The following is a 6254-nucleotide window of genomic DNA, read 5'->3' as shown; positions in this document are numbered from 1 at the left end:
TACATCCATCTGACTAAATGTTTCTCTTTTTAATTCATTAAGTTTACCTTTTTCATGAGTCTTCTATAGGACAAAAGTTCAAAATCATTTAAATTTCAAGGACCCCGATAACTCTGAGAGTGTACAAATGGAACCAAATGGCCCCGGGACACAGGTCCATTTGCCGGGTCCATTTGGTTCCGTTTGGACACTCTCAGAGTTACAGACCTGTAAAGGGTCTACTTGGGACCCCCGCAAGGAATCCTGAGGGTCCATGGACCCCACTTTGAGAGCCTTTGTGTACACTTTGAGTACCATGTCTGTCATAACCACATTAGTTTTGTCTTTTATAATAGTAAAAAGAGACATTATAAAGTTTGTTTTAAAGAGACTGCAAACCCTTGAATGGGGTTGGTTGCTATTTTTGAAAGTGACATTTTTGTGTTGTTAATGTATACTGCATATGCCTGGAATGGTCCCAGGAGATGACAGGGCTGTCTTTGGTTTGTTTCATGTGCTTTAATTTGCTTTTAGACTTAACGAGTGGCACATGACGTGAACTTGGGAAGTGTTGCCTGTCATTAATGTTTCCCAGTCAGTAAGTCAATCAGTCAGTCAGCCAGCCAGTCAGTCAGTCAGACAGTCAGTCAGTCAGTCAGTGCTGTTTTTGTAAAGCATACATACTATCCTTTTAACTAAATGTATCTCTATATATATTTTTTAATTAATTAAGTCTACCTTTTTCATGAGTCCTCTATAGGCCAATAGTTCAAAATCATTTAAATTTCAAGGCCCCCGATAACTCTGAGAGTGTACAAATGGAACAGTGTTAGCACCTGATGACATGGTCAATATGATGGTGATCTAATCAGGATAATGGTAAATGTAACTGTAACTGTGAAATGTAACTTAACTACATGAACCCATTTAAAACCTGAGTTCTCATACTTTTTCGTGTCAGACAAGGAACAACCCCCCCACCCCTACCCCCCCGCCCCAATCTGAAAATGGTTTGTGCCAGGAAGACCCCCAAAAGGCAGGATTTGTGTAAAAATAATAATAATTCTAGCTTGTAGATCGGCTATATTCACTCAATGTTTGCTAGAGCCGTAATTAAACTGTAGCTATAAATGTGAAGATACCCTGTATAGTATACAATTATACTGTATGTTGGTTTGTTTACTGTTGAGTGAAAAAAAAAGAAAAGAAAAAACAGACATTGCACATTAAGCTAATCCAGTGGTTTTCAACCTTTTCAGGCTGTGACCCCCAAAATAATCATATTTTAACTGGGGACCCCCCCACCGTGACGAGTACTAAGAGTTGAGGCATTACATGTTGTATAACACGGTTCTATTGTGAAAATAGCCGATCTACATGCTCACAACGTTGCGAGGCGTTGTGAGCATGTAGATCTGCTATTTTCACAATTTCTTCCTCTAATATTTAACAATTTGGCCAATGTTTAATTTGTCATTTTAGAGGTATTAAGAAGTCCTTAAATTGTGACTTTAGAAATGTGCAGATACCCTCTATACACTTACTGTATGTTGGTCATACAGACATGTTAACATACTGTATGTTGGTCTGCTTACTATTATAATTTGGGGACCCCCCTCCCCCCCAGACTCCCAGTTTGGGAACCAAACCTGTCATAAAGCTTACTTGGCCATGAGTGATGTGTTGGGCTGAATCAGACATGACTTGTGATCCCAGAGCCCAGATAAGTCCCAGTTGCACAGATTTGATACTCTGTGTCTGTCTGGGGAGTTTCCTGTGACTGTGACTACCTGTTTGTGAGAGTCTGACATCATCCCCAACCATCATCATTACAATCGCCAGCTTGTTGTTGTGGACATCAATGATTAACTGAAAATACATGAGCCATGCCTTCAAGTCTGGTGAGCTCTTTAACACTTGAGCGCTGCCTCGCCTTAGCCTAGGCTGTGATGATTTCTTGCGTGATTGAACAAAAATGATGTGGTTGTTCTTAGGTTGAACTTGGCTTTGGCTATTAACACTTTCCATGCCAGGCCAAAGTGGCCCCAAGGTCCCTGTGCCAGGATTTTGATGTTTTTCTTTACTATGCAATGAAAAAAGAAATATTTTTTTCATTTTCCCCCCCACAGAAACAGACACGGTTGTTGTGATTCAGTGGCAAAAATAATTTTGTCAATCAGACAAATGGTTCCAGAGATAGAGCTGAATGAATCAAAATAAAATCAAACCTCCGTTCGAAGTGGAGCGGTGAATTTGAGCAGCTGTACCCTATGTGAGTGAGTGAGTGAGTGAGTGTAAACTGTGCCTGTGAGTGAGTGGTGAGTGTGCCTGGCCTGCACAAAACAGAGCCCCTCCTTTAACTAGTGTTTTGTGTGTGGCCACTCAAGGTATTGCCAGACTACGGACACGGCCAGCCAGCCACCCACCCAGCCACCCAGAGACATACCCACAGACATACCTGTTCATTGGGAGCGCTTTCACCGCTCCAAAAAGTGTCCATCCACTAGAATGGACACACATTTTCTCAATCAGCTAAACGAGGGAGCCAACACACAAACAGAGAAAAGCATCTCTCTGATCTCAGGTCATTTTGACATCTTTGAAAAAATTGGCTTTTGGCCCATTTACGTCAATCTACCTCTGTGGCATGGTAAGAGTTAAAACATATCTTAAAAAAACATAAAAAAAAAACATTGACTTTTCTTCTGGGGGTCCCTGGCCCAAAATAATTTGAGATGGGGGGGGGGGGGGTCCGTGGCCAAATACATTTTGGGGGTCCTTGACATGAAAAAGGTTTGCTAACCACTGATATAGCAACATAGGTATTTCAGAAAACTGTTGGTTTTTTAGAATCGGACTCAGGTCCATCCATCCATCCATCTTCAACCGCTTATACGGAATCGGGTCGCGGGGGTAACAGTTCCAACTGAAATGTTCAGATTTCCTTATCCCGAGCAACTTCCTCCACTCCCTCAGGGAGAATACTGAGGCGTTCCCAAGCCACCTTGGAGATATAATCCTTCCATCTGGTCTTTGGTCTGCCACGGGGTCTCTTCCCAGTGGGACGTGCATCGAGGACCTTCCTAGTAAGGCGCTCGGGGGGCATCCGTACTAGATGCCCGAACCACCTAAGCTGACTCCTTTCCAAGTGTAAGAGCAGCGGTTCTACTCCAAGTCTCTCTCGGGTGACTGAACTTCTCACCCTATCTCTAAGGGAGATACCAGCCACCCGTCTGAGAAAACTCATTTTGTCCGCTTGTACCCACGACCTTATACTTTCGGTCATGACCCACACAGGTCTAAATGGGTTAAAAATGCATGAGCGCCTCGCCTTATTGGCCTATGCTGGGATTTCTTGCATGATTGAACAAAACTGATGTGTTTTTATCTTAGGTTGAATTGTTCCTAACTTTATGGGGTCTGACTCTGAACTCACACTCCTTGAGCACTCATAAGACTTATTGAGCAATCCTCGTGTTTGTTTGACCAGTCATTGTTCAGAGGGTGCAGTTCAACTCAGGGCCAGACACACACGGCCCTGCCTACGCACACCTGGACAGACCGTGACCGTGACTAGTAGCCTCACCAAGCCTCCATAAGCACCAAAAACAATGGTTAACATCTCTCTCTCTCTCTTCTCTTCCAAGGGAAGAAAGAAGGCAATAAGTAGTACAGCAGTTTACCCCCTCAAAATAACCACTTCTTTCTGAGACATATCCTATAAACAGCATTTTCAGGAAAAAAGAAACGTCACTTTGCAATCTTCTTAGCTAAAGTTAAACACAGAAAATCTCAGTTAACCCATTTATGCCCAAGTCCGATTTGAAAAAAGCCTTAAAGACCTAAGTCCGATTTGAAAATGACCCACTGTTTTTCTGGTAAACGTATTACTCAGCCTCTGTAGCAGCTAGAAACAAAGTTCCAAAACTATTTGATAGCTTACACCTTTGGCAATTTCAAATATTACTGTGCTACATACTGTACATACTTAATCCAGCGCGATAAGCAAGGACAGCACAAGGTAATACATCAACTGCATAGAAATAGTCACCTAAAACATACATAGGTAGACCAAGAACCTTGGTCATGATTGGACATGATGGCCGAAGGACCACAGTTTGATTCTCCCTTAACTCTTTGTATGCTGTCAGTTACAGACTTGTGAATGTCAATTTTGACCCCCCTATAAAGGAACACAGAGAGTCCCTGAAATCTAGTTTGAGAACCACTGCTCTAGAATATTAACTAAACAAATCTACCGGGTAAACTGTAGAGTGTAATGCACCCATCAAAGCAGTAAACTTAAGGCCAAACATCTATGCTTTGTTGTGCTGCAAATAGCTAATCTACAATGTTATGTCCGCTTGTAGATGTTATTTTTCACATTATGCAATTAACTAAATTCAAATGTTACCACTGTGAGGTAGACCCATTAAACTGGGGAAAGCATAGCATTGAGCATTTAGACTCAAATTTAGCTATGGGTCTAAGACTAATAGCAACACATTGTGAGCTTGTAGATCTGCTATTTTTTCCAAGTTTCTTTCCCTTTTTCTTTTCTTTCCTTTCCTTTTTACTGATTTATATTCCGTGTCAATGGTTTTGCCTTGTTTTTCTTAGTTTTTGTCTACCCTGTTTGGATGTTGTATTCGGTGTTGTCTTTGTGGTGGACATGACTGCATCACTGTGTCCACGTGAAAAGATCTGCTATTTTCACCAGCTCAGGCCCCGGCCTTCTCTTTTGGGTCTTGAGCTAAAACAAGAATTGACACAGTCAATATATAAGCTGGTCAGATGGAAAAAAAAAGTTTTTTGAAAAAAAAAAAAAAAAAAAATGTTTTTTGAAAAAAAAAAAAAAGTTTTGGAAAAAAAAGTTTTTTGGAAAAAAAAAGTTTTGAAAAAACTCGGGCGTGCTCAAACAACAGTAATAACTGCGTATTACCTTACTGTACTTTACTGTACTGTATACTGTACCTCACTGTACTGTACTGTACATATTCTGTGTTCTATATCTATGAAGTCTGTGTTCTAGATCTATGAATTTTGTCACTCCCCCCCCCCCCCCGTGTGTGTGTGTGTGTGTGTGTGTGTGTGTGTGTGTGTGTGTGTGTGTGTGTGTGTGTGTGTGTGTGTGTGTGTGTGTGTGTGTGTGTGTGTGTGTGTGTGTGTGTGTGTGTGTGTGTGTGTGTGTGTGTGTGTGTGTGTGACTTTTACTTATAACTGAGTACATCTACAGTGCAGTATTGATACTTTTAAGATACTTTAAAAAAAACAAGTGTAAAACATTTGAGTACTTTTTCCAACAGCTACTTTCCCCCATAGCCTGGAGGACTCCTGCTAAGTTTGCAGTTGCCTTAGAGCCTATTACTCTATAAATCTATCTGTGATGTCTGATTGTACTAAAACTAGCATGCTTATTAGGCAGTAGTGGGAAAAGTACTCGCATTCTTTACTTAAGTATCATGCAATACTGCAATGTCAGTGGAAGTCTTGTATTCAAAATGTAGGATACTTGAGTACAAGTATAAAAAGTATTTGTATTAAAATGTACCAAAAGCAGAAAGTACGCATTATGCAGAACTTAATGTAACCAAGGTGTTCAAATAAGTGTATTGATTGTAGGCATTTTCCAAAATCTTGTGGTATTTCACTGCTACATATCGTTCTAAATATATGCTTTCTTGTCATTTAGTACAATGAATGTGTTACCGTGTCTCTAGAAATGTGCTCATTATTGGTGAAGATACTAACTGTAATTCTCAAAGACTCGCATTGGTTCATTCAGCACATCGTTTTTGCTCTGTTTCATTTGATATTAAAATGCAACTCGAATTAATCTACTGTGTGGACACTGATCAGATGACAGGAAGAAGCAAATTGTGTAGGGTACGATATTTTCATGACTTCACACCAAAGCCCATATCATGGTCATAGAGTTAAATCATTGACAACTTGCATACTCGTTCAGTTCATATGTTAATGCAGATGGTATGCAGATGGTGTGACACATCACCTACTACAGCCTACAACGATGCCCAGGGCAACACTGCATATTGTCTATAAATGGCTCACAGTTTAAATAACGTACGGTTTATTTGGACAATCATCTGTAACAGATGAAGTATAATTAAATACGACGTGATTAACGTTTGTTTGACATCCTCATCACAATTACATTGGATGCATCGCGTTGATTAAAGTGAATGGCTGCTATAGTTTTGCTAGTTTTCATCACCTAATCACCTTCCTTTCATAACCTAATCTCTACGTTTAGA

This window comes from Nannobrachium achirus (genome assembly GCF_963921795.1).
Source record: "Nannobrachium achirus genome assembly, chromosome: 6".
Lineage (NCBI taxonomy): Eukaryota > Metazoa > Chordata > Actinopteri > Myctophiformes > Myctophidae > Nannobrachium > Nannobrachium achirus.
The sequence above is the reverse complement of the archived record's forward strand: the minus strand, read 5'-3'. Positions refer to the sequence as shown.